The 12,929-nt window shown below is 36.6% G+C and overlaps 1 long non-coding RNA gene across 1 annotated transcript; it reads right to left on the bottom strand.

Annotated features, from left to right (window-relative positions):
* Positions 1-5,835: 5,835 nt before the first annotated feature.
* On the bottom strand, positions 5,836-11,869 carry LOC110935081. Its single transcript, XR_002588850.2, has 3 exons — positions 11,744-11,869; positions 10,532-10,614; positions 5,836-6,126 (listed from the first exon to the last, which is right to left on the bottom strand). It is a non-coding gene; the product is annotated as an uncharacterized LOC110935081 (long non-coding RNA).
* Between the last annotated feature and the right edge of the window lie 1,060 nt (positions 11,870-12,929).

The following is a 12,929-nucleotide window of genomic DNA, read 5'->3' as shown; positions in this document are numbered from 1 at the left end:
GCAGGGATTGTCACATCTGTGACGTAATGATCACAACGACTAGTCCGCTTATAACGGCTAGTTATCCGAATAGTCCGTTGGAGATAAAGATCAGAGCAAAATATAATTCGTTTATTTACAATAAACTCTTTATATTTTGGGGGCAATTGTTAGGGCTGGATTTTTATTATAGGTGATCCTTACACGTGATCCTAACCAGTGATCCTTGTTTCTTTGGCAGACAGTGATCTTCAGCCGGACTTCAGGATCAGGATCATTGGGACATTATAGGATCCTCATACTAACGATCATCTTCGCTTAATGCAATGTTATTTTCGCAGGAATACCTAGCAGGATACGCTCTAAGCATCATGATCAAGGGACGCGTCTTCACAATTATGGCAAGAGCTTAATTGAAGATAGACGTTGCACAGGATATGGAAACAAGGCTTGATTTATGGGCGGCTATTTAGGCTAGATTGTATCTCATTTCTAAAGGGGTAATGAGCTGAATATTAGTTTAACTACCTAAAATAGGTCACCTACACACATATAAATACCACTCTTCCTCATTCGGAAGAGGACACACGACATACAACGCAACTCTCACACACTTAGACACTCGAAACAATAGTGATCCTTGTACTCAGCTCATTATCATCCGAAGTTGTAATCATATTTTTCTTATATTGAAGTTGGTGATCGGTAGTTGCCATCACCCGAGGTTTTTTATGCCGGAGATCATACATTGATCAAGGGCTTTTTCCTCGTATAAATCCTTGTGTCACTTGCATATTTTACTTTAAAGTGATCCTTTACTTTATTCAACAAACCAAGCATCATTCCCCGTTTACATAAAGTTTGGTTGCATTATCCTTGTGTGATTTTTGACCAAAACAGGTTGGCAACGGGTGTCCATTGTTTGTGTGGTCTTAGCATGCAGGTAATTAAAAGGCGGCAGGATCACAATGGCTTCATCCCCCAAACAGAGGATCCCTCCACCATTTGCAATCCTGCCTATTGTCTAAAGGATCCTGGATCCTTAACCCTAAAACTATTGTTCAAAAATGCAAACCATCAATTGTTCAACAAAAACAACCATCAAACTAAAAAAAATTGGGCTCCGGCTATGTCTAGAAGTTTCCATCATCGCCCAATCACGCAGCCTAAACCTTCGCCGCATCACCACCTCTGGCTCCACTTGCTTCACCACCTTGATCCTTGCCACTGCCTCCAGCCTCAATCGTCAGGATCTCTTCAGCCTCCTCTTCATCATCCAGCTCAGCCAGCCTTGCCTTCTAGCCTTCCACATCCCAGGTGCTCCTGTCAAAGTCAGGATCCTGAGCTTCCAAGGCCATCTGCAGTTTGGTCTTGTACATCGCTATGGCGGCAGAGACTTTGGCATCTTCGGTGATCTCATGCTTCTCGTAGTCGACATTGATCAGCACCTTAGCCGTCTCGTTTCTGGCATTCTGGAGATCCTTCTAGAGGTCGGCAATCTTGAGATCCTTTAGCAGTGCAACCTGTTGGAGGTCAGCAATCTTCCTATCCTGATCCTCAACGTGGCTAACGTAATCCTCAATCTCAGCGAATTTCTGCAAAGAGGATAAATGATAAGTTCAGGACCAGGTGATCCTCAAACAAGCAGGATATACAAGCAGGGACCGTGATCCTTACCTCACTGAAGTAGTCAAGGAATTGTTGGCGGATCAAGGGCAGACCTTGCAGATCCTCAGCTCCGTAGGCTTTTCTCTTCTTGCCTCCCCTTCCTTTAAGGGGTGCCTTGGGGATTGAAGCAGTCGGGCTCGCAGGAGTCTTCTTCTTGGAGGATCTGACAGTGGTAAGATCAGTGACACTGAACTTTGAGGCAGACTTTTTGGATTTTCCAGCACCTGCACAACCAAAACAAGATAAGTATCTTTACCCTACTTATATTTCACTGTTTATTTGAATTTTTAAACAAAGATACTTACTTGACATCGTGACAGAGCCTGAGGATACTTCTTGTGAATCCTGGGTGGTTGTCTTAAATGATCTTATTTCAGGATCGAGTCTTTTAAAGGCGGCAAGCCTCTCTTTGGCAGCAGGAGATAGTCTGAGGTGTGAGACGGTGATAGCTGCATAACAAAAAAGTAAAAGGGTGTCAGTAATCCTTATATGAAAAGAAAACTGTCTGGTGATCCTTCTCAGGATCCTCCATCCTACCATGGGTAGCCCATTTCCTGGGTAGATCCTTCCCCTCAGGGATAGAATCTCTTTTGACAAAAAAGAAACGTCGTTTCTAGTTAGTGTCGTTCTTGGTGGCTTTGAAGATCGGGTGTTCCTCACCAGGTTTACGTTTGAACAAATATCGGTGGGATCCGAAGGTAGTGAGATCATACATCTCACCCAACTCTGACATTCCTAGGTCTATCCCCTTCTGCTCAATGATCCTTTCAAGGGTATACAAAACCCTCCAGATCATCGGCATGGCTTGGATATAAGAGATGCCAGTTAGGGAGAAGAAAGATTGGGTAAAGGCTGGAAAAGGATATGTATAGCCTATGGTGAACGGAGTAACAGGAAAGGCAACCCAATTTTCAGAAATATAATCACTCAGGGCAGTGGGATCGAAGGATTTAAATACGGCATTCGCTGGGAAGCAATAGCGGATCCTATCAATCTGCGGATCGGTGAAACAACAGGGTTCTTTTATGGAATCTTCGATGATCCCCTGGCTTTTCAGTGGGCTGTTCTTCTGGTGATCCTTAGCGGGGGAGCTCCGAAGCATCATTGTCAACGAGATGATGGAAAAAGAAAGAAAACAGAGTAAGAGAAGGAAGAAGATGAAGAGAGAATACCTGTTTGATCTTCGGATGAGATTATAAAGGGAGTATCTCTGAAATTTAAATGCTAATTGATCCTATCTCTATCTCCTATTTATAATCATGATCGTGCAGGGTTGTCTCTTCTATGACGTCAGAATTGCAACGGATAGTTAGATTGCAACGGCTATATATCCATTAGTTAGTTGCGGATAAGATCAGTAAAATACAACTCGCTCATTTTACAAATTACTCCTTATATTTTGGGGGCAATTGTTAGGGCAGGATTTTAATATGGCCTATGATCCTCACTAGTTATCCTATTAGTGATCCTTACTTCTGTGACAGATAGTGATCCTCAGAAGTGTTTCAGGATCAGGATCATGGATCACCCTAAGGATCCTTATACTAACGATTGTTCTCTTTGAATTTCGTATTGATTTGCAGGAGTAACAAGTTGGACCAGGTCTTGGCAACGTTACTAAGGAATATTCCAAGGCTATTTCGCACACGTTTGACTGGAAATGGACGTTGTGGAGAACGTGGGAGCATGGCACGAATTTCGGATAGTTAGTTAGCATAGTTAACTTCTATTTTTAAAAGGGGTAACGAGCTAGTAGTTAGAACACTTGGAAAAATTTTGGAAAAATTCAGCTACACACACTCGTACCACTGCACTCTTGAGCATTCAGCAAAACACCTAACAGTTTTCACACATTTTTGCACGTAACACAGTAGTGATCCTTTTCATTGTTTCTCATTTCAAGCATCATTCCCCATAACAAAGAGTTTGGTTGCATTATCCTCATCAGATTTTTGACCAAAACAATATATATATATTAAAATATTTTTTTGCAAAAACATTATTATTTGTTGATAATTATATATTTATATATAAAAATTAGTTTTAAATTTATTTTATAAAAAATGATTTTAATATTTTTATGAAATAAATAATAATGACAAGATAAATTACTTTTTATAAAAAGTATAAATAAAACACGAATTTTTTTAAATAAAGTTATTGTAATATCCGGAATATTTTTATAATTATAACGGATGTTCTAAAACTACTCAAACTAAAGGTATTTTTTATGTAAATGTAAGTATGTGTTTATGAAAACAAAATATTAGACAAAATTATATCGATAACAGAAACTGCTAAATTAATTTGACGTTTAAAAAAAAATCGTTGATAAACTCCATTAAATAAATTCTAAATATATAATAGGTAAATGATACAAATGCAATGTTAAAAATATATATGCAGTTTATATATTATAAATTTTCAACATCTTTATGCATTGAGAATTGTACACAATGCATAGGGGTTTTTTTTTTTAAAAAAAAGAGTAAATTACAAAACTCTTCCTTTATGTATGCTACTTATTGCAAACTGTGTCCTTTATCTTTAATAAGTACAAAAACTGTATTCGATGTTTGCAAACATTTGCACATTATGTCATTTAGCCCTAATTATGTTATTTTTCATAGTTAAATCAGACCAAGGGTACCCCAAGTGAGGGTATTTTGGTAATTTTACCAATTTATTAAAAATATCTCTAACAAAAAAATAAAAAAATTTAAATAATTAAACATATATAAAAAATAAATTAAATTCTTTCTCGTAACTGATTTTCTTTCTTTCTCTTAACTCTCTCTTTCTCTCCTTCTCTCTAACCTTAAAACCAAAAAACCCTAAAATTCCCAATTTTTCATTCCTTTGAAGAAGAAGAAGAATGAGGAAACCTTCAAATTCGTCGGAAGATATTCACGCTAACGCAGCAGCTCGAGCAGGTGACCTCGTTGTCATACAGCCCATTATCACCTCTAATCCGCTATTTGTTAACTCCAGAGATAAACACTCCAGGACTCCTAATCCAACCACCAATCTAGCACCACCACTACCCCCGATTGAGAAGATGAAATAGAGGGGTTTTAGGGTTTGGAGATGAAGGTGGAGTGAGTGAAGTGATGAAATCGGAACGTAGCGCCAGTAGCAGCGCATGTGAGGCTTCCAACTCGGCGTCGCGTGGTACTCAAACCCAGAATTTTGTTTAGACAGAAAGAGGAGTGGTCGACAGAATCCGGCTGAATCACGGTGGTCGGCGACGAAATCTGGTTGAATCAAGGTGGGTTGATGACAGGATCTGGTTGGATTAGGGTTCAGACCAACTCATCAGTGACGCAGGTGAGTATGATAACGAAGATGTTCGTCATACGGTTTTTACGTGTTTGATCTGATTCGATCTGGCTGTATGCGTGTGTTTGTATACATATAACTTTATATAAACAAAGCTCTTTTATGTGAGGTCCACTATGTCAGATTTAACCATAAAAATGACCAAAATACCCTTGTGTGGAGGCCACTATGTCAGATTTAACCATAAAAAATAAATGAGTTAAGACTAAAGGACATAACTTGCAAGGGTTTGCAAACATCGAGTATGCTTTTTGTACTTTGTGAAGATACAGGACACGTTTTGTAATCTAGTGTCAACATAAATGACGATTTTTGTAATTTACTCTTTAAAAAATGATATTACACCACTAACCCAAAATTATTTGATTTTTCACGTTTAACCCAAAAGTTTTCGTCTTTTGCAGTTTAACCTCACAAACTTTTTACCTTAAACTTTGGTCCACTATACTTTCATATTTCACAAAATTTTTGTTTTACGCTTCGTTCTAGATTTTCTGAGTTAACACGGGGCAACGTGCGTGTGTGGTTCAACGTTTTTATGTTTCGTTTTACACTTGATTCAACGGTTTTACGTCGTCTATTTTTTCTCGTTTGGCAGGTTCGTCGCAATGTGCGGGTACTAAGTCGACTTAGTTATTATTTTCTATGTTTTACTTTACATCTAATTGTTGATGGTGGTGTGAAATTGATACCATTTGACACCGTTTTACACCCCAATACTAATTTAAATACTATTTAGGAAGAAATTAATAACACAAAAGACGGTATCCTATGTTGTTAAAATGACATCAGAATGTCGACGTGCTGCCTATGGGCTATGGCACAACATGCTATAAGAACTTTTGTTATTGATACTGTCACAATGCCTAATAACATGATAATACCATATTCTACTATTTTCTCAATCTTACAACTTATCAAAATCACAATGGTCCAGGTTCCCGATATAAATATTGACCTGGGTGACATGTCGAGCATCCTTTCTAAAACCCATACCGTCTTTGCCTGAGTTTGGCTTGAGAATCTTATTTTCGGACATTAAACTTACTGTTGTTTTGAAGTGAGGATTTACCTACCGCCAACATGCATTATTTTTATAACGATCACCACCGCCTCCACTGTCACGATCTCCAAACACACCTGTTATTATTTACTTTATAAAAAATATTAAAATCAAAATTTTAAAACTATTTTTATACATGTTTATATATATAGAGAGCGGTTAACATACAAAAACCCTTATCATACTTCACGTACGCGACAATACTGACCATCAGATCAACTTATCATGCACGGATAAGTAATCACGCAAGTATCAATTATCACGCATGGACATCAAATTAACATGCGTGAATTGTACATGTTTGCGTAATAATACACAAAAAAATGCTCCCATGCGTGATTAGGTTTCCAATTATAACGTGCGTGATTAGGTTTCCAATTATAACGTGCGTGATTTTCGAATGCACTTGCGTAATTTGGTCGCGTACGTTATGTAGGTTAAACGGTAATATGCATTATACTTTCTCTCTCTCTCTCTCTATATATATATATATATATATATATATATATATATATATAATTATTAACAAATAATATTGTTTTTTTGCAAAAAAAAATATTTTACCTTATATATAATAACATTTTGCACAAATCAACCTTTATGTTATAAATAATCTTTTTGCACAAATCAACCTTTATGTTATAAAAGACCATAGTCTCCCTCACATGCTTTGCATGTGAGGTAACTTAACTGAGTTTTTAGACGACGTTAGTTGTAAAGGTTATAGAATGTTACAAAACAGAACATAAAGGTTGGGTTTTGCCGACTTCATAGTGAAAGGTATGAAGTGCAGTTTAGGTATAACATAAAGGTAGATTTATACACTTTTGTCTAAAACAAATTTGTATTTTTTAAGCAAATATATTAAATTAGGTAAGGATGTAGGTTACAAGAGCATTCACATCTCACGCTCTGTCACTCTTCATTTCTATAATACGTAAGAAAATATAGTTTTTTGTCAATTTGGCTAAATTCCACACTAATCTCACAACTAAGAATGCAATTAGTCCATTCTCATGACACATCCCTGATTTAATCGTCATTATACGTACTAACATACAATTAAACCTTCAATCTATTTGTATATATTCATATCTACATACATTCCCTCACCTAGGGTTTGCATTTGATTATAATATTATTAAATCACTTAAGACACCATAGTTTTATGCGGATGATTTTGATATGAGATTTGAAAGTATGCTCTCATTGCATCTAGGGCACATATTAATAATAACTTACACTGCCATCACAACCTCTGTCCACGTCTTCTAATGAAAAAGATTAGTTTGACTGCAAACAACATTAAGTACACCCAAAGCGTAATAGAAAAAATAGTTTAACTACAAACCACATCGTGTACACCCAAAGCGTTATAATTTTTTAAATGTAGTTTCTGTCCTAAATCTAGCTGAAATGATGAAATTACCCCTCACGTGATGGACACTTGGGGGTAGTTATCGGATAAGTTAATGGGCATTAGGACCAGGGATGAAATGTGTTAAGACTTAAAACATCAGGATCGAAGAGTGTTAAAAGTGGACGGGACCTAATGTTAAACTACAATTTAGTCTAATTTACAAAATATGGTGGATATGAACGATGTCACATGATTTTGTTCCATTAGTTAGACTAGTGTGTAACACCTGCGTCCCTATACTTTTAGATATTGTCAATTTTAGTCCCTGATACTTTTGATACTTGGTAAATCTTATGCTATATACTAGATTCTTGTGATGTTTAAATCTAGATTCTTGATACTTAATACTAGGAGGCTTGACACTTAAAACTAGATACTTGATGCTTGATACTTGATACTTGGAAGACTAGACTCTTGACTCTTGATACTTTGGTGCTTGACTCTTGAGGCTCGTGAAACTTGAGACTTGGTTGAACGAGGGACTGGAGTCTTGTCACTGGCGGAAATTATGAAACTTAAAACCTTTTGTGTCAAATGATGTGATCTAGTCATGTGATACTATTACACAATAATACGCAACGCAACACTTGATCTAACTCGCAAAACGAATCAAAGACGGTTAAACGGAAAAGATGGGATTGGCCTAATGGCAATCCGATCGGATAGCCATCCAATCGGATGACCAACCGATCGGATGGCCAATCGACCGAGCTGTCATCCGATCCGAGTGCACACCGCCTTAACTCTCCTTCCACACTATAAATAGGCCTATCGCAACAGTCCTTCACTGATGTGACAACCTTATTCGATCAGCACGCACTCTTCCTCACTTTCAGCACTTTTCTTCAATTTCTCGGCGATTCCGGTACGTTTTATGCTAGATTCTTGTACATCTTTGATCTACACATTGTTCTCTTCATGATTCTCCTTTGAAATCTCACTTTTCACCATGAAATCTCTAAGATTTAAGCTCTTGATGGTGATGTCATCATGGCGGTTTGTACCAAACTGTTGTGTGATGTCATTCTAGTCAAGATCTAGCTCAGATCTAAGGAATTTCATGCGTTTTACACTAAATGTTTACTAAATCTAGACTTTTCAACTAAAACTTATGCTTATTCTTCCATCTATCTTAAACTTTTACTTAAAAGCGGTGAGATCTGGATCTAAACGGACTATAGACTTGATGATTAGTCTGAAGTTGGTTTGGAAAAGGATTGTTACCGGAGAAGATGACCGGAGTACTGATTCTGACATAAGCACCATCACGAACAAGACTATTGAACGGACTGGGGTGATTCCCACCCGATCAGATCGGCTGTACACTGATGTGTTCACCATTGTCTCAATATGTACCATGTCGTCACTGTTTAAACAGAAACTTAGAAACTTTACAAGTCTATGAACGAGACAAGGATAACCCGATTGAGTGGCAATCAGATCGGATAGCCATCCGATCGAAGATCCACCCGATCAAGTGACACTTGCCTCTTAACCATTTTTGATACTTTGAAACTTTGGTCGACGAATGGCAATCCGATCTGTAACACTCTCACTATTATAAAACGGTTTTAGTACTAAAAACGACAAGAAATTGTGTTCTTATGAAATACACGTACATTTAAAATACGGGTTTATTAAAACTTTTTCAAATCATAAGTTATTCAACATAACGTGATCGGATTCGTCGTTTAAATTTACGACGAGGGAATGTGCGGAAGCATGAATCTTTATCGTGTTCGGTTCTTCGTTGAGCTTGATCGTCTTTCGGCATCCAAAATGTACCCACATTTCATAAACATGAAATGCTTTAGTCATACGGAGTTTAAAACATGTCTAAACAAGTCCGGAAAGCGAAACTGATTAAAATACATTTTGTTACAGGGTCTACCGTAAATTACGGTGGCTACCGTAATTTACGGTAGCCCCTGAATGTTGATTTTTCCACCGTAAAGCAGTGTGTGTGTGTGGCGTAATGACTTTAAGGCTACCGACCGTAACTTACGGTGGCCTCTGCAGGATTTTCCAAGTTTGCCGTTTTCTAAAACGAAAACCTTCATAACTTTTAATCCGCTTGTCCGTTTGACCTACCGTTTCTTCCTACATGATTGTAATTTGATCATTCGTCATCCGGAGTTAAAATCCAACATCCGGATTAACAAATTTTGAGACTTTTATGCCTTCGGCTTATTACCTTTTTACAAAATTTTGACCCGTTTATGCATTTATCAAACAAACATATTTGTTTGATCATTATTTCACATGAACCTCTTCAATTCAATATTATCTACCATGTTAGGTTCTAATTGCGGGTTTCTTATATATTTTAACCTGTTTTCGCTCGTATGCTTATTTTGACCCATTAAGGGTATTTAAGTTATTTAGTCTAAACTAGCTCCTTTCTTCCACCCTTCACATTCCCGTATTAGTTTACTACTTATATTCCACAACACTATACAAGTTCCTAAATAACCCATATGGTTCATTTGCCCAATTCACCCGTCAAGGGCTTCTTGGTCAATTTTAGTCCTTCATTTACGACGAAGGACTTTCGCTAATATTTGACCAAAATATCGCTTTTAAGTATAATTCTAAATATACGTACCTAGCTCGGGTCATAGAATTGACCCGTGTACATACTTTTTGCTTTAATTTTTCTAGTTAAAGCATTGCGCGCACATGTTATTTCCTGTGATCATAAAAACTCAACAAGTAGTCGTCAGTTATTATTGTCAAATGATTTTACCAATGTCATTTGACCCGTTTAGCCCGAACGACCATTTTCCATTATGAAATGATATCTAGTTACCATCTCGCTCTTTTACCCATTCCGGTTTACATCATAACGAATTATTTCAAAATTCGTTATTTATTAGTCCTTACCCGACTAATCTACTATTTTACCCCTTTTTACCATAATTTATGGTTTCTTACCTTTTTACTTATTCCGACTTGCATTGTATCATGCCGGAACATCATAATTCAATTACTTAATATTATTCACAACCAAAATTCACAAGTAAGTGTATTGTAATTAAAGAGGGGGTGTAAGCTTAACTTACCTTTCATCTAAGCAAGTCTTACTCGTGCCTTTATCCCGTTTGATCATCTCTTCCAAGCTTCACCTAGCTCGTCAAGAGTCAAACTATCATATTACCCATAAAATGGTTAGTTTAGTCATTTCATATTATGGCTACCATTTCCTATGGGGTTTCTTGCATATAATTTACTTAACTAAATCATAGGTCAGTTTTACTTTCTTAGTAGTCAAACTACCCATATGTATTATATGCTTTAATCATTCTTTTTCTCATTTTCACAACTTCGTTGACAAGCTTATTTGTAGGTATTTTAAATACTTGCAATAAGCAAAATAACATGCTTAATATTCATGAAACCATTGTTTTATAAACAAGGCAAAGTATGAACAAAATACAACTTTCCTTGGATTAAATTTATCAATAAAATGTGCAGCAACTTTACATTGTAGCTGTTGAATCGACTCTTTTGACCACTTTGCGGTCTTAATTAGCCCTTCATGATCAAAGATGAAATGAAGAATACTAAAATATCTTTCCATCCCAAAAAGAATTAGCTCAATCCGAGCATCCTAGAATTAATTATGATTTTTGCAAAATCAGCTCCGAAGTCAAAATGCTTCCAATCAACTTGCTGTCAAAACAGTTCAGCCGACTTCGGAAACTATTTTGACCCGTTTAACATCAGAATTTAACAAACATGTTCAAACATAAAATGTAGTATGTTTCAATAGCTTTCTGAGCATATAAGGCTCAACCTCACAGGTCGTTCTAGTGATTTTATATGATTTTTTTTTTAAAACTGCAGCCCAATAATTTTTAATCCCAATCAGCTTTGTTATATTTTCTTGTTCAAGCATTTCATCAAGCACCTTGTGTGCAACACGAAACATCTAATTTCTCCAGCCCATTTAAGTGTTCTAAATCCTTAAATTCTAGCATAATTAACAAGTACTAACATCAAACTTCAAATCTAACTTCAGGGAGTTCTATTAACACAATTTAACCATTATGATTCTAGGGTTCATCATGTTTCTACAAAACCCATTAAACACCTAGTTAGAGATCATGAGTTTTACTAACATGCACTCAAATTCCTTAGTTTATTAACTAGGGTTTGATTCTAATCATGCATACATCCTATTTCCACAAGTATCCATCATTCAAGATCAAATTTCGAATTCCTAGAGTTCATCAAGAATTTGAGATGGAACAAAATAGTGAAATTTGACATACCTTATGATCACTTCACTGAGGTGATCACTAATCCGTGCTTGAATTTCAATTTGGGTGTGATTTGCCCTTCCAATTTGCTTGAATTTATGCTAGTTAGGGTTTGAACAAGGGAGTTCTTTGGCTCCTGTTGAAAGTGTCGACCAGAACACACACTCAAGGTGTGTGTTTTGGTGTTTGATATTTTATTTATTACAAACTAGTTTCTAGTTTATCACTTTCGGCCCCTCTACTTTCCCCAAGTTGCATATAGTGTGTTTTAACCAATTCCTTTATTACTACAAGACTTGTGACTAACTAGGTTATTTACTCCTAGTTATTTTATCTTGTTCATAACCCATTTTATTTTAAGTCCCGTTAACTCGGACTTTTTATATACTTTGTTTTCTCAAAGTATATTTTTTATCCTTTTAATAAATATTAGATTTATTTATTTAAATCCTAATATTCACCGGGTTTACTTTTACCACCTACAGTATTTTACCCGTTTATTTTTGGTTAATCTAGTATAATTAACAAACCCATTTTTGGGGTGTTACACGATCGGATAGCCATCCAATCGAACTGATATCCGATCGAGGTCACAATGTGCCTTAGGACCTTTCAACACTTAAAATCCTTTGAGACTTTGAAATCTTTGAAAACTTAGAACTTTGGATCGAATGGTAATCCGATCGGATAGCCATCCGATCGAATAGCTATCCGTCCCCCCTCACAATAGTCATCCCAATCGAATGGCAATCCGATCGGATAGCCATCCGATCAAACAGCCATCTGATCAAGATGACTGATCCGACACTTGGTTTGAATCTCGTTGTTTTGTCCGACACTTATCTGTTGTAATCTAATCAGGCTAACTCTAAAGAGCTCCCTTTTGATCCATTAACGGTTAATCTGTTAAGCAATCACTGTGAGTATACTCGATCCCTTTTTGTTTTAAACTTTAGGATGGAACATGTATTCTATTAAACTATGTTACTTGAGACTTTTGTAAACTAAAGTCTATCCTATGTGTATGTGAAACTTGTGATTCTTGTATTATATTTGTGCTATGTGGACATTTAATCCAGGGTGTGTAGTTCCGCCTTAACAATAGTAGCGCTATAGGAGATGCACCTCCCCATTATTCTCGGGGGTATTGTTAGGAGGATTCTAGTTTTCCTTGAGACTTGGGAAAACAACAAAGCAT

This window comes from Helianthus annuus, chromosome 4 (assembly GCF_002127325.2).
Source record: "Helianthus annuus cultivar XRQ/B chromosome 4, HanXRQr2.0-SUNRISE, whole genome shotgun sequence".
In the NCBI taxonomy this organism is placed as follows: Eukaryota; Viridiplantae; Streptophyta; class Magnoliopsida; order Asterales; family Asteraceae; genus Helianthus; species Helianthus annuus.
This window is presented reverse-complemented; position numbering and strand designations above follow the sequence as displayed.